The 23,408-nt window shown below is 40.6% G+C and overlaps 1 pseudogene; it reads left to right on the top strand.

Annotated features, from left to right (window-relative positions):
- The first annotated feature begins 3,003 nt into the window (after nt 1-3,003).
- Nucleotides 3,004-22,831, top strand: LOC150040232 (ribosome biogenesis protein NSA2 homolog; annotated as a pseudogene).
- The last annotated feature ends 577 nt before the right edge of the window (nt 22,832-23,408 follow it).

Below are 23,408 nucleotides of genomic sequence, written 5' to 3'. Positions count from 1 at the left end.
AAGTTAGTTCTAAGAACCAAATATTCTGTGATTCTGAAGCACAATTCCCTTGACAATTTTACTAATGGCATGAGTCTCATCAGAGAATTTACTTCAGTGAATATATTAGGGACAGTGAACTCAGAAACTATTTTCCTACATTCTTTCCACTTTTTGACTTTTAGTTTTATGTGAATTTGGATCCAGTGAGAGGCCTTATTTTGACCATATTTTTACTAATTAAGCCCACTTTTGTAGAAGAGGGGATGAAAAGTGTTTTATTTACTTTTTAAGTTCTTAACTGTAAGAATGGTAAGCCAAATGAAATTCATTGCAGCATTATTTACCATAGCTCAGATATGGGAGAAACCTAGATGCTGCTCAGCACATGAACTGATCAAGAAGATGTGGAACTTATATGCAATGGAAATATATGGAAATGGAAAGACTTGGAAAAAATAATATTAAGAGAATGAAGCCATACCCAAAGGAACATAGGCTCTATGCTTTACCTCATTTGAAATAATTAGTATCAAGGACTTTCCTACCAGAAGATTACAGTAGCTCAAAACCTATGTACAAAATTCACATAGGATGATTCTAAATGAAATGAACTGTAGAAAATGGAAGTGAGAGGTTTATCTTTGTGGCCATTGTACTGAAAATCTTGTGCAATTTTTTTTCTCTTTTTCCCCCACATGATTAATCTCAGGTGGTTCCTGATGTAGTGTTTTTAGATTTTTTTATTTGAATTAGGGAAGGAAAAGAAAGTAATCAAAATGCTTAGACGGTGTTGTATGAAGGATCTAGGGAGAAAAAAAAATGAGAAGGGGTATCAATGTTCAAGAAGTATTATACCCACTACCTGATGAATATAATTATAACATCTTTGTATATTATCCTGATAATAAAAATAAACTTTATCCCCATCTCCCAAAAAGGAGGGAATATGCAAAGGAAAAACCCAACATAGAATATAATGAGTAGCAAGGATTCAGATTGAAGAGATTACATGTCAGTATCATTTTTCCTGTCAAATAGTCTACATTGATTTCATTGATGTTGACTGTTTACCACTTTAAAATGAGATTAGGCCTATCAGGACAAGCTATTTCATGATGACCAATAACACTTTTAAATAGACTGTGTTTCTTACCATGTCAAGTTCTGGTTATAAATGGAATTCATATAACAGCTGTTTCTAAAACAATGGAAGAAAGGAAATTACTGATGCCTAAGCAAGCATAATGAGCGCTGTTGGTTGGGTCAGGTAGCTAGTGGAAAAAAAGAAATTCCTTCCAAAGAAGAAATGTCCTGAATTGTAGCACAGTGTTATGAATTTTAGTAAATAATGTTGCATCATATTAGGAGTTTGACTTTATTTTCCAGTTAGATTCAAGAAGGATTCATTTTAATGACCAAAGCAAAGCATGCCCTGAAATCTTGGTACTCTGAAGAAGAAATGAGCTTTATTTGTAATCTCATCAAATTTCCACGTTTTCCTAGATATCATGCTCTGAAAATTGAAGAGAAGAAATTATGACCAAGCATTGAATCACTGACCATGGGTGTGCCAAAGAAAGAATGAATAGAGGCAGAGCAGACACAAACAAGTTGTGATCATTCTTTTACATAAGCTGGTTTCTAATGAAGGAAGGGTTATTTCTTTTCTTGTGTGGCCCTCCTTTTCCTATTGAGACAACCACCATCCCATTACCCACTATTCCACTGTTTTATATATATGGGTCTATTTTGTTTGACTAAGTGATTTGGCCAGATTATCAAATTGCTAGAGATCCTTAATCCACATTCCAATACAATTTTGTTAGAAGTAGTTCAAAATATATTATTTACAACTATAAATATTGTTCCTGAAATGTTTCAATGCTTCAGTTAATACAAAAACCACAAAATTTACTCAGCAGAGATGTTGAAATCCTAATGATTTTTCTGCTTATGGGGGTACCTGATATACATTTTCCCCTAAACTTACTGCATTAGTTTGTATACAGGAAACACATAAATATCAAAAATGGAAAGTAGGCAAAACCTAGATCCAATACCTATAGATGTATTGCACAACTCCCATTTCCTTTTATTTAACTAAAATAATTTGAAAGAAATTTCTCACTTTATTGGATGTTATCATTTTACTCATTTTATTTGGTTGGATTTAGAAAACATAACACTACAATAATAACTTATACAAGGAACTCAGTACATATTTCTAAGCAATTGCTTCATATTTGCAGAATATTTTGAATAATAAATTTTCATGGTTCACATCATTTTCCACAATTGAAACGATACCTCAGCATATACTTTTCCATTATTAGTAACACAATGGTTATTAATTCTTAAAATGAGCTATGAATATATATAAACACATATGAAATTATCTGAATTTAATCATTGTGTGATCTTCTCTTTCTCATTCTCTTACTATAGAGTGATTAGATTTGTTGGAAAAAATCCTAATCAAATTGCCTATTACTTTACATAACAGTGATTCCAAGATATGTTTTAGAATGATATATACAAATACCAGGGAAATATGCACAAAGAAACACAATGTTTTACTGTACTGTTTACATGAAAAGTTTATCTTAAAGTGCGATAAAAACTTATCCAGACTGAATCTGTCATGATAAGATTGGTGTTGGACTTGCATTAATATAATTGTTCAGTTGGCACTTTTCATGGTCTAGAGGAATTTACTACTATACAATGGATTCACACACAAATTTCCTCAAATATCAAATTTCGATGTTTTCCTAAATATCCTGCTTTTAAATGAGAAGAAAATATGACTAAACATTGAATCACTAAACATGTGTGTGTAAAGAAAGCATAAAGAGATGTGGGCTGAAGCAATTAGAAATAATGGGTGGATGTAATGGAAATAATGAATGCAGATACAAGGTCACTCTTTCTGGTCTTGGATTGAGCAGGGGCTGCTCCTGGGTATCCGAGACCCCGAACTTGACAGACTCTTTTCTCTCCAGCAAATCCGTGCCTTTCCCCATGGCACAAAATGAATATATTGAATTACATTGTAAATGCAATGAGTATAGTGTTGGATTACAATGAGAAAAAGAGAAAGAGAGCAGAGAGGCTCATTAAGGATTAAAGAAGGCAAAAAATAAAAAAAAATAAAAAGATTGACCTGAAGGCTAATCTCTAAGCTCTACCACAAATAGCACCATGCTGGCAAAATACAAATGAAAAAGATCATCAAGATACAGGACAAGAGAAACACCAATCAAAGACTCCTCATGGAGCAGTACCTGCCTATCTGTTGGACACAGAAAGAGTCACGAGCAAAACTACTGTCCAACACTATTTTTTTAAAAAAATGGAAAAAGGAGGCAGGAAAGAGAAGGTGGGAAGTTCCTCTGCTCAAAGTTGGTGTCCAGGGAGAAATAGAAGTATTAAAATTTATTCGTACTTGGAAGAGAAAAAGGAAGGCATGGAAGAAGATGATCACTAAAGTCTGCTTTGTTGGATATGGTTTTACAGGAAAGCCTCCTAAATATGGGAGGTTCATCAAACCAATAAGCTTACATTTTAAAAAAATATTTTATTGTAATTAATAAAAGGGTTACATGATATTTACCAGATAGAAGGTGCATTAATTCACATACATTGATACCTTTTCACATGTCTTGGTCCTCATTATCCTCCCCCCCAACCCCATCTTGGTTTTTCCCCCTTCCCTATCCAACTTGAAATAACCAAATACAAATATACATAATATATCAGATAACAAAGTGAGATATTATAACAACATGAGATAATCAAGAGACAGCAAAAGAGATGAGAGATAACAAAGTACATTGAGGACAATAATCCTTCATTATATGGCTTTTGTTTCAATATCCTAGAGGTCCTGTCAATTTTGCTCTATTGCAAATCTTTGCTAGTGGAGCCCAAGGTTTCAATTGATTATGACAAATGAGGGAAACCATTGAGCCTAAGATCCTTTGAGTCTGGCTTAGTTCACTTAATATGATTTTTTCTAAGTTTTTCCATTTCCTAACAAAGAGGTCGATGTCAATTTTTCTGACAGCAGCATTGAATTCCATTGTGTACAAATACACATCTGGTTGATCCATTCATCAACTGAGGGACATCTAGGTTGGTTCCATATCTTTGCTATGGTGAATAATGCTGCAATGAACATTGTTGTGCTAGTGGATTTAGTATGCCCTAGTTTCTGGATGGTTGGGTAATTACCAAGTAGTGGAATTGCTGGGTCATAGGGGAGTTCTATGTTTAGCCTTTTGAGGCACTGCCATACTGCTTTCCATAATGGTTGAATGAGTTTGCACTCCCACCAAGAGTGTAGTACGGATCCCTCCTGGCCACATCCCCTCAAGCATCTGTTTTTATTAGTATTCCTGGTCCTGGCCATTCGAACTGGAGTGAGATAGAATCTTAGTGTTGTTTTGATTTGCATTGCTTTTATGACCAGAGATGTTGAGCATTTCTTCATGTGTCTATACGCCATTGTTGTTCCTTCTTCAGAGAAAACTCTCTTTAAATCTTTGGCCCATCTTTTAATGGGATGGTTCTTACTTTGGAGAATACTTTTGGAGTGATTCAACTTTTTTGTGCTGTTAATATATTTTAGATATGAGGCCTTTGTCTGCTGTATGGTTGGTGAAGATCTTCTGCCACTGTAGGCTTCCTAATTAATTTAGTAGCTATGTCCTTTGCCATACAAAAGCTCTGCAGTTTAATGCAGTCCCACTTATCCAGCCTTTCTCTGATTTGTTGTGATTCTTGGTCCTTATTAAGAAAGTTTCCACCTGTGCCAAGGAGGTCTAGTGTATCTCCTATTCCTTCTTGTAATGTTTTCAGTGTGTCAGCTTTTACCTCGAGTTCTTTGATTCATTTGGAGTTAATTCTAGTGCATGGTGACAAAGATGGATCCAAGTTTTGTTTTCTGCAGGTGCTTAACCAGTTCTGCACAACTTGTGGAAGAGGCTATCTTTATTCCATTTTATTTTTTTGGCTCCCTTGTCAAAGATTAGGTGGCCATAGGTCTGTGGTTTAATATCTGGGTCTTCAGTTCTATTCAATTATCTTCAGGCCTGTTTTTGTGCCAATACAGAGCTGTTTTGATAATTATAGCACTGTAATAGAGTCACAAGTTTGGTACTGAAATTCCTCTTGCACTGTTCTTTCTACTAAGAACTGTTTTTGCTATATGGGGTCTTTTATTATTTCATATGAAATTTTGGATCGCCTCTTCTATTTCTTTAAAGAATGACATGGGGATATTGATGGGTATTGCCTTGAATTTGTAGATAGCCCTTGGCAAGATTGTCATTTTCACAATGTTGATTCTTCCAATCCAGGAGCATGGGAAGTTTTTCCATTTCCTTAGTTCTGCCTTAATTTCCTTTTTCAGGGTTTTAAAGTTTTCATCAAAAAGGTCCTTTACATTCTTAGTTAAGCTAATTCCTAGGTACTTTATTTTCTTTGAGGCTATTGCTGAAGGAGTTGCTTTCCTGATTGTTGCCTCGTTCCTCTCACTGTTGGCGTAGATGAAGGCAGTTGATTTTTTTTGTAACTATTTTTTTATTGTAATTAGTAAGTAAAAGGGTTACATGATATTTGCCAGATAGAAGGTGCATTAATTCACATACATTGATACCCTTTCACATGTCTTGGTACCCGTTTCCCTCCCCCCCCACACCCCCCACCACCCGTCTTGGTTTTCCCCCCTTCCCTATCAAATTTCATATGTCCAAATACAAATAAATTCAATATATCAGATAACAAAGTGAGATACTATACCAATATGAGATAACCAAGGGACAGCAAAGGAGATGAGAGACAACATAGTACATTAAGGACAACAATCATTCATTATATAGCTTTTGTTTCACTATCCTGGAGGTCCTTTCAATTAGCTTCACATTATATGTCCTTATGTATCAAGATTTTGCTCTATTGCAAATCTCTGCTAGTAGAGCCCAAGGTTTCTACTGATTATGACGAATGAGGGAAATGATTGAGCCTAAGTTCCTTTGAGTCTGGCTTACTTCACTTAATATGATTTTTTCTAAGTCTTTCCATTTCCTAACATTAGGGGCGATGTCATTCTTTCTGACCGCAGCATAGAATTCCATTGTGTACAAATACCACAACTTGTTGATCCACTCATCAACTGAGGGACATCTAGGTTGGTTCCATATCTTTGCTATGGTGAATAGTGCTGCAATGAACATTGTTGTGCTAGTGGGTTTAGTATGTCCTTGTTTCTGGGTGGTTGGGTAAATGCCAAGAAGTGGAATTGCTGGGTCATAGGGGAGTTCTATGTTTAGCCTTTTGAGGCACTGCAACACTGCTTTCCATAGTGGTTGAACGAGTTTGCACTACCACCAACAGTGTAGTAGTGATCCCTTCTGGCCACATCCCCTCCAGCATCTGTTCTCATTCGTTTTCTTGATCCTGGCCATTCTAGCTGGAGTGAGGTGGAATCTTAGAGTTGTTTTGATTTGCATTTCTTTTATGACCAGAGATGTGGAGCATTTCTTCATGTGTCTATAGGCCATTTTTGTTTCTTCTTCAGAGAAGACTCTCTTTAAGTCTTTGGCCCATTTTTTAATGGGATGGTTGTTACTTTGGAGGTGAGTTTTGGAGTGATTCAATTCTTTGAGTTGTTGATATATTTTAGATATGAGGCCTTTGTCCGTTGTTTGGTTGGTGAAGATCTTTTCCCACTCTGTAGGCTTCCTGATTAGTTTACTAGCTATGTCCTTTGTCATACAAAAGCTCTGCAGTTTAATGCAGTCCCACTTATCCAGCCTTTCTCTGCTTTGTTGTGATTCTTGGTCTTTATTAAGAAAGTTTCGACCTGTGGCAAGGAGGCCTAGTGTATCTCCTATTCCTTCCTGTAGAGTTTTCAGTGTGTCAGCTTTTACCTCCAGGTCTTTGATCCATTTGGAGTTAATTCTAGTGCAAGGTGACAAAGAAGGATCCAGTTTAGTTTTCTGCATGTGCTTAACCAGTTCTGCAAGCACAACTTGTTGAAGAGGCTGTCTTTCTTCCATTCTATTTTTTTGGCTCCCTTGTCAAACATTAGGTGGCCATAGGTCTGTGGTTTAATATCTGGGTCCTCAGTTCTATTCCATTGGTTTTCAGGCCTGTTCCTGTGCCAGTACCAAGCTGTTTTGAGAATTATAGCTCTGTAATAGAGTCTAAAGTTTGGAATTGAAATTCCTCCAGCGCTGTTCTTTCTGCTAAGAAGTGTTTTTGTTATACTGGGTCTTTTATTATTCCATATGAAATTTTGGATTGCCTCTTCTATTTCTTTAAAGAATGACATTGGGATGTTGATGCGTATTGCATTGAATTTGTAGATAGCTCTTGGCAAGATTGTCATTTTCACAATGTTGATTCTTCCAATCAAGGAGCATGGGAGGTTTTTCCATTTCCTTAGTTCTGCTTTAATTTCCTTTTTCAGGGTTTTAAAGTTTTCATCAAAAAGGTCCTTTACATTCTTAGTTAAGCTAATTCCTAGGTACTTTGTTTTCTTTGAGGCTATTGTGAAAGGAGTTTCTTTCCTGATTATTGCCTTCTTACTCTCACTGTTGGCGTAAAGGAAGGCAGTTGATTTTTGAGGGTTGATTTTATAGCCTGCTACTCTTCCAAAGCTTTTAATCAGCTCAAGGAGCTTGGGAGTAGAGTCTATAGGATTCTTTATATACAGAATCATGTCATCTGCTAAGAGGGATAGTTTTATTTTCTCTTTCCCTACTTGGATCCCCTTTATGCTTGCTTGCCTTATTGCACTGGCTAGGAATTCTAGTACTATGTTAAAGAGGAGTGGAGAGAGTGAGAATTATTGTCTCGTTCCTGATTTTAGAGGGAATGGCTTTAGATTTTCACCATTAAGTGTAATACTAGCAGTAGGTTTCTCATACACAGCCTTTATTACATTGAGGAATGTTACATGGATTCCTAGTTTCTCCAGAGCTTTTAACATAAAGGGGTGTTGGATCTTTTCAAATGACTTTTCCGCTTCTATTGAGACAATCATGTGATTTTTGTCCTTGCTCCTGTTGATGTGTTGAATTATATTAATTGATTTGCGTATGTTGAACCAGCTTTGCCTCCCTGTGATGAATCCAGTTTGATCATAGTGTATAATTTTTTTGATGAGTTGTTGTAGACGGTTGGCCAGTATTTTGTTGAGAAGTTTTGCATCGATGTTCACCAAAGATATAGGTCTCTAATTCTCTTTCTTTGATGAATCCCTGTCTGGATTGGGGATGAGGGTTATACTGGCTTCATAGAATGAGTTTGGTAAGGAACCTTCATTTTCAATTTTGTTGAAGAGCTTGAGGAGTATTGGTGTGAGCTCTGCTTTGAAGACCTTATAGAATTCAGCTGTGAATCCATCTGGCCCTGGGCTTTTCTTAGGTGGAAGTTCTCTAATTGCCATTTCTATTTCAGAGCTTGAAATAGGTCTGTTTAGTTGGGTTTAGTTCTTCTTGGTTCAGTGTGGGTATGTTAATATTGGCTAGGAATTCATCCATTTCATCTAGATTCTCAAATTTGATGGCGTAAAGGTTTGAGAAGTATTCCCTCATGATATTCTGGATCTTGGTAATTTCTGTCGTGATATTACCCTTTTCATCTGCGATTTTGTTTATTTTGATATGCTCTCTTCTTTTTTTGGTAAGATTTGCTAAGGGTTGTCAATTTTGTTAATTCTTTCAAAGAACCAACTCCTTGTTTTGTTGATCCTTTCTATAGTTTTTTTGGATTCCAAATCATTTAATTCTGCTTTGATTTTAATAATTTGCTTTCTTCTCCTGGGATTAGGGTTGGTTTGTTGCTCTTTTTCCAGGAGCTTAAGGTGAGACATTAACTTGTTGGTTTGCAATTTTTCCAACTTGTTGTTGTAGGCACTCAGCGCTATAAATTTTCCTCTGAGTACTGCCTTTGCTGTGTCTCAAAGGAGTTGGTATTTTGTGTGCTCCTTACTGTTAAATTTCATAAACTATTGGATTTGTGTTCTGATCTCTTCGATGACCCATTGGTGATTCAACAATGTGTTGTTCAGTCTCCATGAGTTACAGGGTTTTCGTTGTGGAGATGTGTGTTCAGTTCCAGTTTGATGCCTTTGTGGTCTGAGAGTGTGCATGGAATAATTTCTGTGTTTCTGAATCTGTCCAGGTTTGTTTTATGGCCTAAGATGTGATCTATTTTGAAAGTGTTCCATGTGCTGCTGAGAAAAACGTATATTGTGTTGTTGCTGGGTGGAATATTCTGCAGATGTCTGTTAGATCTAGTTGGTCTATATAGTTGTTCAGTTCTAAGGTTTCTCTGTTGAGTTTTTGCCTTGTTGATCTGTCCATAGGTGAAAGCGGTGTGTTAAAGTCACCGACAATCACTGTATTTCGATCTATGTATGGTTTCAGTGTAAGTCAAGTTTGCTTGATGAAGTTTGGAGCTCCGGGATTGGGTGTGTAAATATTTAGGATCGGTATGTCTTCCTGGAGGAAATATCCCTTTAGTAGTATGTAGTAACCTTCTTTGTCTTTTCTTACTAATTTTGGTTTGAAGTCTATTTTATCTGATATGAGGATGGCAACTCCAGCCTGTTTATGGGGGCCGTTATCTTGATAGAGTTTATTCCAACCTCTCACTTTCAAAAGATGCTTGTCTTTTTGGGTAAGATGTGTCTGTTGAAGACAGCAGACCGATGGCTCTTGCTTTTTGATCCAACTACACAGCCTATGCCGTTTAATTGGAGAGTTGAGTCCATTGATATTGAGAGTTAGGATTGAGAGATATTTATTAGGTCCTGCCATTTTTAAAAGCTTTTATTTGGGCCGGTGTCTTGACAGTTCTTGTGGTCCTTAGGTGGTATGCTGTTTAGGTGCCATTTCTTTCCCTATATTGCATTTATTTTGGTTTTCTATGTTTAGAATATCTTTCAGAATTCTCTGTAGTGTTGGTTTTGTTGCGACATATTGTTGCAGCTTTTCCCTGGAATGGAATGTTTTTATTGTTCCCTCAGTTATGAATGAGAGCTTAGCTGGGTACAGTATTCTTGGTTGGTAGTTATTTGACTTAAGGGCATGACATATATGCTTCCAGTCACTTCTTGCTTGCATGGTCTCTGCTGAGTAATCTGGGGTTATTCTGATTGGTTTTCCTTTATAGGTTACTGAACCCTTTTCCCTGGCTGCCTTTAGGATCCTTTTTTTGGTTTCTACTGATCCAGTTCGGATTACGATGTGGCGGTGAGATGTTCTTTTCTGGTCAGGTCTGTTTGGGGTTCTAAAAGCTTCTTGTATCTGGATGGATCTGCCCTTCTGGATATTTGGAAAATTCTCTGAGATGATTCCCTGAAGTATATTTCCAATACCATTGACCTCTTTCTCCAGACCCTCCTCAATACCAATTAGCCTTAAATTAGGCTTCCTAATTGTATCTTGGACCTCCTGAAGCGCTCTCTCATTTTTCATAGATTTGGATTGACTCGTTTTCTGTTCTTTCTCTATAATAACTAAATTATCTTCAGCCCCGGAAATTCTCTCCTCTGCATTGTCTAACCTGCTATCAAAGCTATCTACTTTATTTTTCATCTCCCTTGCTACTAATTGGTCATTTTTGATGCCTTGCATCTCTTCTTTTAGATCATGTATGGATTTCTTTAGCTCCTTGATTTCCATTTGAGTGGTTAGCTCAGTAGCTTTATTTTCTTTGAACATTTGCTGGAGTTCGGTCACCTTTTTATTTGTGGATTCTATGAATTCATCCATCTTTCTTTGAGCAGCCTTTAATATGGCCTCCTTTATGGCTTCTTCTTTTTTACTTATCACCTTGTTTATGGTTTCCTCTTGTTCAGCTATGGCTTCCTCCCTTATCTCTTTCTTTATATTTTCACATTTTTCATTAATGATGTTTATCAATTGCATTTGTACAGCACTTGGAAGACTCTCCTCTAGGTTTGCCAGTGACTGTTCCATTGGCTGTTTACATTGGGTGGGGGAGGTGGGAGATGTTGTTTCTTGATTTGACATTTTTCTTGAGTTTCTTGTTCTGCCCATTTGAAAATGGGAGCAAGATTAATACTAAACACGATTATAGTTTTTCAGATATGTCCAACCTAAACCTCTGTAGGTGACAGACTCTAGATGTTCACAAGTTTTGATTGGTGTTATCTCTCTTTCTTTTTGTGGAGTTATGGACTAGTCTAATTATTCACTGATAAGCGATTTATATCCAAAACAATAAGCCTCTCAATCCAATCTCTATTGTCTTTAAGTCCCTCTGAGCCTAGAGAATGATTAACCACCTAGATATACAATGTTGCTCAACAGCCATCAAGTGTAGATCCATGCAGTATAAGGGTTGAAAGAGGAGCAGAGGTCCAAAGATAGAGAAATAGAATGAGAGAGGTCAGGGGGTAAGTAGGTAGAGTATTTGAGTACAAAGTTTGGAAAGTATTAGAATAAAACTTATGTGTTGCTGCACGACTAGCTCTTAGCCCAACCAGTGGCCTCACAGTGGACCATGGGATGGATCTGCGAGCTTCCGTCTGAGCGTGGTTGGAGGATGTTTTCCTGTGCTGCTTCCAGGGGCAGCCCCAAGCCAAGGGTGTGGGGATTGAGAGTTTCAGGAGCTCTCAGCAGGACCTGCAGGAGGCCCCTCTGTTCCCAGGGGCGGAGCCCAGCTGGGGACATGGGCTCCAAGGGCAGAGCTGCGCCTCTTTGGTTCTCAGAAGGGGAGCTTGGCTGCTGGTCGGCCCTTCAGATCCCTGCTGTGTTTCCACTGCTTTGTCAGAGTCTGTGACTGTGGGGGGCGGAGTCCTCGGTGGTGTCTTGCTCAGGATTCCCAGCTGGAGGATGCCCCGCTCGAGAATTGAGGGGGGGCAGATGCTGGCTCCTATTTACCCGCACCCCCTACCCACTGTTGTAAGGCAGGGTCCCAAAGCGCTCCACTCTCCAGATCCAGTGGCCTGGGTGAGGAGCCTGGTGGGCGGGTGGGAGCTGGGATAGCTCTGCCTCCCCTGGTGGGGTGCTGACTCTTAGGGTCCGTCCGCTCGTCAGTCTCCAGTCAGAGGGCTGGGGGTTGAGCCCGTTGGGCGGGTGTGAGTTGGGGCAGCCCCGCCTCCCTTGGTGGGGTGCTGGGTCTTATGGGTAGCCCGCCTGTCAATCTCCAGTCAATGGCCTGAGGGAGGGGGCTGTTGAGGAGAGGGACAGGATTCTAAATTCCTTGCCCCCCTGCTCCCGCCAGTCTTTCTCGGGCGGGGTGTTGGGGTCTGAGTTAAGTTCTATTGCTTGGCACCCACTCTGCTTTCCCGATGTGTTTGGGGATGCGCTGTATTACTCACGCCTCTGCGTCCGTCTGCAGGAACTCCATGGTGGTGGGGAGTCTTTCACTCCCCTCGGGTCTCCACCGCCACCTGTGTTCTGCATCTGAATTCCACTGCTTGCTGTTCTGGTTCCGCGTCTGGGTTCCGCTGCTTCCGCCGTTCCCTGGCCTGGTTCTGTGCTTGTTTCTGCAGCCGTTGGGCTCCCAGCCTGGTGCCCTCCACTGCCGCCGCTTTTCATGGGTTAGAGCCATTGCGGGCTCCCACTTGCCCCGTGTGGAGCCGGTGCCCGCTCAAGCCGCTTTTCGCAGCTTGGTCTGGCGCGGCTTTCCGCGGCTTTGGGCGAGAGGTGGGGGAGGGGTCCTCGCGTTCCGAATTCTTTGAGAAAGTTGGATGTGAGCTTTATCTGGATTTTTTTCTGGTTTGAGTCCTTCTCCGTTGCTTTTTGAGTTTGTTGTTGTGGATTTCTTTAGAAAGTTGGCTCGTGGGACTCCCTGGTTCTCTCTTTTTGTCAGAGAAAGCTGGCAGCGTCCCTATTGTCTCGGCGTCATCTTCCTTCTTCCCGGCAGTTGATTTTTGAGGGTAACTTTATAGCTTGCTACGCTTCCAAAGTTTTGAATCAGCTCAAGGAGCTTGGGAGTGGAGTCTATAGGATTATTTAAATACAGAATCATCTCATCTGCACAGAGGGAAAGTTTTACTTACTCTTTCCCTATTTGGATGTTGGGAGCCAGAGTGAAATCAACCTGTACCTTGACTTGCATCAGACGATGGCTATATTGTCTTATTGCTTTCTGGCCCTATTGTATGTAAATGACCTGAGAATTACCATATGAATGTAACACCTGGAGGTTCCCTGGGAGAGGAGGAGGGAAGAAGGGGGAGTGGAAAATAAACGCGGCAGTCTAGGCAGTCTTTGCCTGGACTGCGGACATCCCGGACCCGGTGTGTCTGTCTCTCTTCTTTTTCTTCCTAGTCCTTGTCCCCTATTTCAGGAACCCCAATCTGCGAACCCTGGTTTGCTGCCGGTTGGCCCCGGCATCTGGCGCCCGAACAGGGACTTGAAAATCTGGGACGAAGGTGAAGGACCCCTCCCTGTGGTGAGTAACACATCATAGGACTACTAAGAGAGTATAGTCAGGAGTAAAAATTATGGGTCAAGCTAATAGCCATGGGTTATTTCTACCGATCTTAACAGGCCTATTTGAAGCCCACGGAACACGGGTGGAAAAAGGGGTGCTTCAGAGCTTCCTACAGTTTTTCGAGGAGGCATGCCCGAGGTCTATAGCGGAGGAATTCCAAAAAGCCAGGCAGCGGATAAGAAAAAGAATTCAAGATTATGATGATGATATGGCCCCGAAAAGACCCCAGTAGAGGCTACTACTGTATGGAATTTAGTAAGTGAATACATAGATCCTCTACATGAAAATGCTGAACTTAATCTTGAATTAAGGGAACTTTATGACTTAAAGGACCCTTCTGAAGAACCTGAGGCTGAGCCATATGCCGCAGCCCAAGAGAGTCTAAGTGAGATCTTGAAAAGGGAACAACAACCAGTAGATATTGAGTATCAGAATTCAGATTTGAATACGAAGGAGGAAAGTTATGATGAGTCATTGGAGGGCCGGGTGGCTACGATAGAGAAGTTAAAAGAAATGCTACATCTTCTATCGAAAATTCAGACAGACCAGAGAGCCCCCCCAGAAGTAGGAAAGAATATGACCCTCAGGCCACTATGGTGTCTGATTCTAAACCTTACCCCTCACACCCACCGCCTCCGGCTGCAGCCTTACGGCCTCAATCCCTTTCTCAACCTTTAGGCAAGCCTAAAGGCCCTAGCAACAAGTCCCTTTTAACAGGCACTACAACCAGGCACAGTGCATCGCAATTAAACCTGACTCAGGCTGCTAGAGAGAGGGAAGGTATTTCAGGGCCTCGATGCTTCCCTAGTTTAGTTGATCATGATGAACAAGTATACCATCAACCTGTTCCTGTTAAACTATTACAGGATTTAAAAAATGCCTGCTCCCAATATGGGCCAACTGCCCCTTTTACTCAAGTAATATTGGAGGCCGCATGTGCTGGTATTGCATGCCCAAATGACTGGAAGCGGCTTGCCAGAGCATGCCTTAGTGCAGGAGAGTACTTATTATGGGAGACAGAGTTCACTGCACAGTGTCGGGCTAAAATTGAAACAAATAGGTCTAAGAACCTGCCTTACACTGTTGATCAGTTGTTAGGAGAGGGAACCTATAAAAACACCAAAGATCAATTGGGTTATGCAAAGGAGGCCTATTTACAAATAAATGCTGTGGCGAGAGAGGCTTGGAAAAAGTTACGCAATTCCAATCGTACAAAAAATCTAGTAGAAGTTAAACAGGGACCGAATGAACCTTATCTAGAATTTTTGTCTTGATTAATGGAGACTGCAGACTGCCTAGTACAAGATGAGAATGCAAGGAAGAGTATAGTTAGACACATAGCCTATGAAAATGCCAACGCCGCCTGTCAGGTGGCTATCAGACCCCATAGGAATAAGGGAGGAATCACGGACTTTATTTCACTGTGTGCTGATATTGGACCCTCCCATGTACAAGGCCTTACATTAGCCGCCGCTCCTCAAGGAAAGACTGTTACTGAGTCTCTAAAATATAGAGGTCAGCGGCATTCTCGGGATGCTAGACCCCCAGGGCGTTGCTTTTCTTGTGGACAAATAGGACATTGGATGACGCAATGCCCACGCCAGGCCAGGCAAAAGAGAGAAAAATCACCTGGCACATGTCCACGCTGTGGTAAAGGGAAGCACTGGGCTAAAGATTGCAAGTCAGCAACAAATCGCAATGGCCGCCCGTATTTGGGAAACTGGAGAAGGGGCCAGCCCCTGGCCCCGCAAAACCATGGGGCAGTCCCTCCCTCTTCTCGGCCACAAGTGTATCTTCTAACAACCCCCCAAGATCAGTCTCCGGCCTCCTCCGTGCCACCCCAGGAAGTGCAGGATTGGACCTCTGTTCCTCCACCTGCTCAGTATTGACCCCAGAGATGGGGACACAAGCTCTCCCCACAGAGGTCTTCGGCCCCCTTCCCCCGGGACTGGCTGGATTGCTGTTAGGGTGAAGTAGCTCAGCCCTTAAAGGGATACAGATTACACCTGGCAAAATTGACCAGGATTTTACTGGAGAAATCAAAGTTATGGCCTCTGCCCCGAAACACGTGGTATCGATCCCAGCCGGTCAAAAATTAGCACAATTAATACTTGTGCCTTTACCTCCCGGGGAGACTGCTAATTCCCCATGTGGACAGAGAGGATTTAGATCTTCTGATATCTATTGGGTACAAAGCATAAAACAAGAGAGGCCTGAGATGACTATATTTATACAAGAAAAGCCCTTTAAAGAAATATTAGACACTGGAGCAGATGTGTCTGTGATATCTAAAAAACATTGGCCAGCCCAATGGCCCCTGACAACCTCTATGACTTCCCTACAGGGGGTTGGGCAAGCAACTGATCCACAGCAGAGCAGTGCGATCCTTGTTTGGAGAGATGAGGAAGGGCACTCTGGTCATTTTCAGCCATTTGTCTTGGATCATCTGCCAATTAATTTATGGGGTCGTGATATCATGGAAAAAATGGGAGTGTATATGTTTAGTCCTAGTGCTGCAGTCACTAAGCAGTTACTTGATCAAGGCCTCCTCCCCTTTAGGGGACTAGGCCGAGCAGCACAGGGGGAGCTAGAGCCACTCCAACCCCAGTCTCACCCTACGAGACAAGGATTAGGGTATCCCTTGACGGGAGCTTTCGTTTGCCCTCCCCCTAATGCTGATCCCATAAATTGGCTCTCTGAACAACCAGTATGGGTTGAACAGTGGCCTCTTTCTCTAGAAAAGATCATTGCAGTTCTGCAGCTGGTACAGGAACAGCTGGACTTGGGACATGTGGCCCCTTCTAACTCTCCATGGAATTCTCCAATTTTTGTTATAAAGAAAAAGTCAGGTAAATGGAGGCTGTTACAGGATTTGAGAAAGGTTAACGCGACAATGGAACTGATGGGGGCCCTACAGCCTGGCTTGCCTTCACCCATGGCAATCCCAAAGGATACTTATAAGATTATTATAGATTTGAAGGATTGTTTCTATACTATACCCCTGGCGCCTCAAGACTGTAAGTGCTTTGCCTTCAGCGTCCCCTCTGTTAATTTTAAAGAACCCATGAAGCGATATCACTGGCTTGTGCTCCCACAGGGCATGGCAAATAGCCCAACTTTATGTCAAAGTTTTGTAGCTAGAGCCATTTCTTCCACTCGTGAAAAATTTTCTTCTGTTTATATTGTTCATTATATGGATGACATCTTGTTGGCTTGTTCTGACCCTATCGTCGTACGACAAGCCTTTGGACAACTAAAGCAAGATCTGAGCCTCTTTGGCCTTATAATAGCAGCTGAAAAGGTTCAGGAACACCCCCCTTTTACATATATAGGCCATATATTAGGCCCACACTATTTTAAAAGCCAAAAAATACAATTAAAAACTTCACACTTAAGAACTCTTCATGATTTTCAGCAATTCTTAGGAGATATAAATTGGCTTCGGCCTTATCTAAAGCTCTCCACAGGAGAGTTAAAACCCCTTTTTGATCTCTTAAAAGGAGATACCAACCCTACATCCTTGCGCGAATTAAATCCTGACGCCAGGAGGGCCATCCAAATTGTAGAAAAGGCAATTTCCCAGCAACAAGTGACCTATTGTGACTATTCTAAACCATGGGGAGTTTATATTTTAGCTACTTCTCACTCCCCAACTGCTGTATTGTGGCAGGATGGCCCACTTTTATGGCTTTATTCAGACCCAATTTCGCCAAGTACAAACTTTGCTTTGTTCTTGCAACCACCCCTGTTTTTTTGGCTTTGTTCGAGCTCACACTAATCTTCCTGGCCCTTTAAGTGAGGGCAATGCGGTTATTGACTCCGCCACCAGAGTTTACTTAACTCAGGTTGAACTTGCTAAGCAGTCACATGCCATCCACCATCAAAACAGTCGAGCCTTGCGCTGACAGTTTAAATTATCTAGAGAAGCAGCACGACAAATAGTTAAGACTTGCTCCAACTGTGTCCCTTTTTCACCAGCCCCCCATTTAGGCATAAATCCACGAGGACTGCTTTCTAATCACATTTGGCAGATGGATGTCACGCATGTTCCATCATTTGGCCGATTAAAATATGTTCATGTTACTGTAGATACTTATTCTAATTTTATCTTGGCCACCCCCCTTGCTGGGGAAGCCACTAAACATTGTATCTCTCACTGCATTCGATGCTTTGCTGAGATGGGGATTCCCTCGCAAATAAAAACAGATAATGGCCCTGGCTATGCAAGCCGAGCATTTCAATCCTTCTGCCATTCCTATAATATCACTCATATTACAGGCATTCCTTACAATCCTCAAGGTCAAGGCATCATGGAGAGAGCTAATGGATTATTAAAACATCAAATTGCTAAAATACAGAAAGGAGAGTCATATCCCGCTACTCCTGTGAATATACTTAATCATGCTTTATTTGTTTTAAATTTTTTGAATTTGGATTCAAATAATTTATCTGCTGCTCAGCGATTCTGGGAAAAAAGAGCGCAGCGTCCTTTTGCCTTAGTAAAATGGAAGGATCCCCTAACTGGTGCTTGGCATGGACCCGATCCTGTTCTAACCTGGGGTCGAGGGCATGTATGTGTTTTTTCACAAGGAGAAAATGACGCCCGCTGGCTGCCTGAACACTGCGTTCGGATCATGGAGAGTGACAGTGGCCATCCAAGCAGCGACTCACTGGGCCTACACCCCCAACCCTCCAGTGGTGCATCCTGCGACGTGGGAAGGACCTGAGTTATTTGTGCATGTCAATCGGGACTGCTACTGATCCACTTGTTCCACACATTCATATGAGCTGTGTTTCTCCTCCTTTTACTATTATGTAGGGACCTTTTAACATATTTATTGACTCTACACAATTCAATATGTGACATTATTTTGTCTTTACCAGTCCTCTTCTTAATAACCTTTTTTGTAAAAGATGCCCAGGTGAAAAGCAAAGGCCTCCAGAGGTAAGTAGAAGTCAGCCTACCCCCTTGTATGTCTGCGTTTTATTTTATTTTATTTTATTTTATTTTATTTTTGTTTGTTTGTTTGAAAAGGTGCACTGTGGGCCTAAAACAGAGGCCTGGGTGGTCAAGGGACGCCTTGACCCCCCCTCCCCTTCTGAGTTTCTTGTCGATAACAAGGCATACCTGAGAGTCCCACCAGCAAGACATGTCTAAATCTAAAAATAACTGTTTGGTGAAAACATTCATTTGAGCTCATGTTTTTTGTGTTAAGTGTATCTGATTGAGTCCAATTTTCTTGTTATATGTCAATGTCTGATTATTTAAAAGTCTCCGTTTCTCTGTCTTGTTCGTGTTACATATTTTTCCTTGTCCAGTTTTGTCTTTAAAAATTGGTACCATTTCTAAGTATGGATCCTTATGGTTTTTCTGTGCGTACTCAAGCACACATCCTTGTTATTTATTTGAACATTTCTGGGCCTAGCATGGCCGCTCCCCCATGTCTGCAGTTGTGACAAGCCCTGGAAAAATAAATTCCAGCTAAGTTGCCTTGCAAAAAGTTTTGTTTTGAACCTGGTTCTCACCTGTAAGAGTAAAATTGGCAAAACTCTCTTGACACAAACTTCCGGAAAACGAACGGCCGATATTAATTTTGCGCGCTTTATGATCTTTGAGTATGAATGTGTGTGAATGAGTGAGTGAACATGTTCAAGGTTAAATTGTCAGCATGCTGTATAAAACAATGGTTGAGCTCATTTGAAACAAAGGCAATTGGGTAAATCTAAGTCTAAACTTCAAGAAAATTATTATGCTTGAATGTTTCCTATGTCTTAAAAGTATTATTGCATTGTTTTAAAGAAAAACTGGTAAAAAGTATTTTTCTAAAGATCCTGAAATCTGCATTTAAAAAAAAATCTGGTATTGCAATACATACAACTGTTTACATTCTAAACATTGTATCCTGTTCAGCACAGAGGTGTTAGGGAATTTGGGATTTATTACTTTAAGTTAAAGTTTGGAAACATGTATTAGAGATTTAAATGTAAAATTGTTCATTAACGTCAGAAATTTTGCCTGTCCTTTCTTGCAAACTGACACTAGAAATCTGATGGTAAAATGTGGATAATGTGATTAGTAATTTAAAGGAATGTTTAAAGGTTTATCTCCATGCTATTGGGTGTATTTAAAAAAAAAAAAGAGAGGAAACTAAGTCCAGACTTAGACTTTTGGTGCACTGATGTCTATAGTTCTTGAATTAGGGAAAAACTGTTATTTGAGTTTAAACTCTTGTTGGAGTTCTAGACAGTAATCTAAACTGCAAAAGAGCCCGTTTTTCTAAAAGGCAAGAGGAGTGCCTTGAGCCTTAGGGGGCCTGAAGGCAGAAGGAGTTCTTTGTGCTCTTAAAGGTTTTTCAATTGCAAATAAAGGCTAAGGTGTTAATTGTTTAAGCCAGTATCAGTAGAAGTTATTAAGAACATTGGAAATGGGTTTCTAAACAATATTTGAAAGTGAAGTTGTCTTAAATGTTTAAAGAAAGAGAAAAAAGGAAAAATTAGGACTACCAAAGTAATTGCTTAATTGCTATTTCAGCTTGCTCTTGTAAGTTACCTTATAGCAACTTACAGCTAGCCCATGGAGAAGGACAGCAATCCTTATTCAGATGTAACTTTGGCTTTTACCAGGTTCTAGGTAAGCTCATGCTTAGAGACTATTTCTGTGTTGACCACCTTGTTGCTTTAATTGGGAGTAACGTGGCTTTTTGTAGGACTCATTGATCTGAAAGCCACAGCTTTGAGCCTGCCCGGGCAAAGCAAAGTCCCTGTGAGACTATGGTGTCTAATCTGCCAGCAGGATGCTAGGACAGAGTTGTTTTGGAGCTTGAAGTGGCAGAGTGCTAGCCCTGAGCTGAAAAGCTGGGGAGAAGCACTCAAGCACCAAGCTCGGGACTCATAGTGGTAGGGTGCTAGACTTGAGCTGGAGAGCTGAGAGACAGTACCCAGGCCCCGAGTTCAAGTACAGCAACCAACAAAGTGAAATGCCAATGGCATGTTTATCCCTGTGTGGAGAGACACTACTGGGACACGAAAGCCTCTGCTTGGATGGCAGAGATGGTGTCAGATCTTAATCACTTGTGCTTGGCCAATCAAATTAATCAGAGCCGGGAGGTCATAGAATAGTTTGTAAGCATGCCTTACTAATGCCCGTGCCTTTCATAACTGGGCAGGAACTTGTCAATCTTCTGTGTTAGCGGGTAGTTTAAAGTCCTAATTGAGTAAAATTTTTATTTTTTATTTTTGACACCAGCCACAAATTCAGGAAAAGTTTGTGGATCTGAGGCTTGTGTCTCTATTAATCTGTTTAGATCTGACAACTGAAGCATTGTTAAGGTTGCAGAAATTTAGTTCCCCAGACAATCAAGAAAAAGCCTTTGCAAATGGGTGCTAGGTAGGCTGCGCTGTTGTGGCCAAGGATGGTTTGTGCAGTTGTTGAATGTCAAGTATGATTTCTAGTTTGGAGTAGATTGTTGTTCCTGGTGTCTAATCCTTGCAACCCCTTGATAAAACAGGCTGGGCTTCTTAAGGTCCCTGGTCAAGCGTGGAGACGGCGCCCCTGAGTCAGCTTGAAGAAGTCACGGAAGTTGAATCTCCGCCCATCAAATCCCCGTTGGACCAAGGGACCAAAGTCATTTTTGGAAAATGTGACAGGATAAATTAGGGGTATAGAAAAGAGTAAAAATTGCACTTGTGTTTCTTTTAAAATAAAAAACGGGGGACATGTTGGGAGCCAGAGTGGAATCAAACTGTACCTTGACTTGCATCAGATGATGGCTATATTGTCTTATTGCTTTCTGGCCCTATTCTATGTAAATGACCTGAGAATTACCATATGAATGTAACACCTGGAGGTTCCCTGGGAGAGGAGGAGGGAAGAAGGGGGAGTGGAAAATAAACGCGGCAGTCTCGGCAGTCTTTGCCTGGACTGCGGACATCCCGGACCCGGTGTGTCTGTCTCTCTTCTTTTTCTTCCTAGTCCTTGTCCCCTATTTCAGGAACCCCAATCTGCGAACCCTGATTTGCTGCCGGTTGGCCCCGGCATTTGGATACCCTTTATGCTTGCTTCTTGTCGTATTGTATTGGCTAGGAATTCAAACACTATGTTAAAGATGAGTGGAGAGAATCGGCCTCCTTGTCTCATTCCTGATTTTAGAGGGAATGGCTTTTGCCTTTCACCATTAAATATAATACTAGTTGTGGGTTTGTCATACATAGCTTTTATTATATTGAAGAATGTTCTATGGATTCCTAGTTTCTGCAGAGCTTCTAACTTAAAGGGGTATTGGATCTTGTCAAATGCCTTTTCCGCATCTATTGAGAAAATCATGTGATTTTTGTCCTTGCTCCTGTTGATGTGTTGAATTATATTAATTGATTTGCATATGTTGAACCAGCTTTGCCTCCCTGTGATGAATCCTGTTTGATCATAGTGTATAATTTTTTTTATAAGTTGTTGTAGACAGTTGTCCAGTATTTTGTTGAGAAGTTTTGAATCAATGTTCATCAAAGAAATAGGTCTATAGCTCTCTTTCTTCGATGAATCTCTGGTTTGGGGATGAAGGTTATACTGGCTTCATAGAATGAGTTCAGTAAAGAGCCTTCATTTTCAATTTTGTTGAAGAGCTTGAGGAGTATTGGTGTGAGCTCTGCTTTGAAGACCTTGTAGAATTCAGCTGTGAATCCATTTGGCCCTGGGCCTTTCTTAGGTAGAAGGTCTCTTATTGCCATTTCTATTTCAGAGCTTGAAATAGGCCTGTTTAGTTCAATTAGGTCTTTTTGGTTCAGTGTGGGTATGTTAATATTGGCTAGGAATTCATCAATTTCTTCTAGATTCTCAAATTTGTTGGTGTAAAGGTTTAAGAATATTCCCTCATTATACTCTGGATCTTGGTAATTTCTGCCATGATATTACCATTTTCGTCTGCGATTTTGTTTATTTTGGTATGCTCCCTTATCTTTTTTTGGTAAGATTTGCTAAGGGTTTGTCAATTTTGTTAATTCGTTCAAAGAACCTACTTTTTGTTTTGTTGATTCTTTCTATAGTTTTTTTGGATTCCAATTCATTTAATTCTACTTTGATTTTAATAATTTGCTTCCTTCTACTGGGATTAAGGTTGGTTGCCAATGAGCTTAAATTTTAAGAAGGCCTGCATAAAACATCCTGACCTGAAAGCCACTTTTTGCATGGTGATACTTGGTGTAAAAGGAACCCCTCATGTCTGCCTTTTACAACTTTGGGTGTCATTCCCAAAGAGAATGTGAGTGAGCTGGTCTTAGTGATAAAAAATGGCAAGGTGATTTGGGGTAAATATGCCCAGATTACCAACAATTCTGAAATGATAGATGCATACATGCAGAATCACTGGTTTGACAGACATTTCATACAATTAATTCCTTACAATTTTTAAAGACTGCACACTAATCAGGAAATCTGACATCACTGTTTTGTTCTTGAGTACTATCAAGGAGGCTTACTTATCTGAAATCAACAATAGTGACTAAGTTGTAAAAAAAATTAAAATGGCCTATTTTTACAAAGGTATATTTATTTGTAGGACTGTTAAGAGCTTCTATGTTAATAAAGTTGAATGATAAAAAAAGAAAGGATGGAGTGGAATTGTACATTGTGTGAAAATCCTTCACAGCATTCCTGCATTGAATTCTGGCACATGTCTACTAAGTTGTTCCCAAGATTGGAGAGCCAAATGAAGATGGATCTTGTCTTCTGCCTTCACAGTGGAAATGAGTCTGTACACAGAGTCTGCGGGAGTGGGCCCAACTTCTGGCTGGACACACCAGAAGTAAGAATGTTGAGCTGTGTCACAATCATGGTGACCTCATGCAGCGGCGGCAGGACAGGGTAAGTTCCTAGGGGAAAGCCTCCTTCTGGGTCTTCTTACATTTGCACACTGTGTATGATAACTGTTTGACACATAGATATTACTTGA

This window comes from Megascapheus bottae, chromosome Y (genome assembly GCF_031878675.1).
Source record: "Megascapheus bottae isolate mThoBot1 chromosome Y, mThoBot2.hap1, whole genome shotgun sequence".
NCBI classification, from domain to species: domain Eukaryota; kingdom Metazoa; phylum Chordata; class Mammalia; order Rodentia; family Geomyidae; genus Megascapheus; species Megascapheus bottae.
Note: the sequence above shows the minus strand (reverse complement) of the source record. Positions and strands in the feature narration are given on the sequence as shown.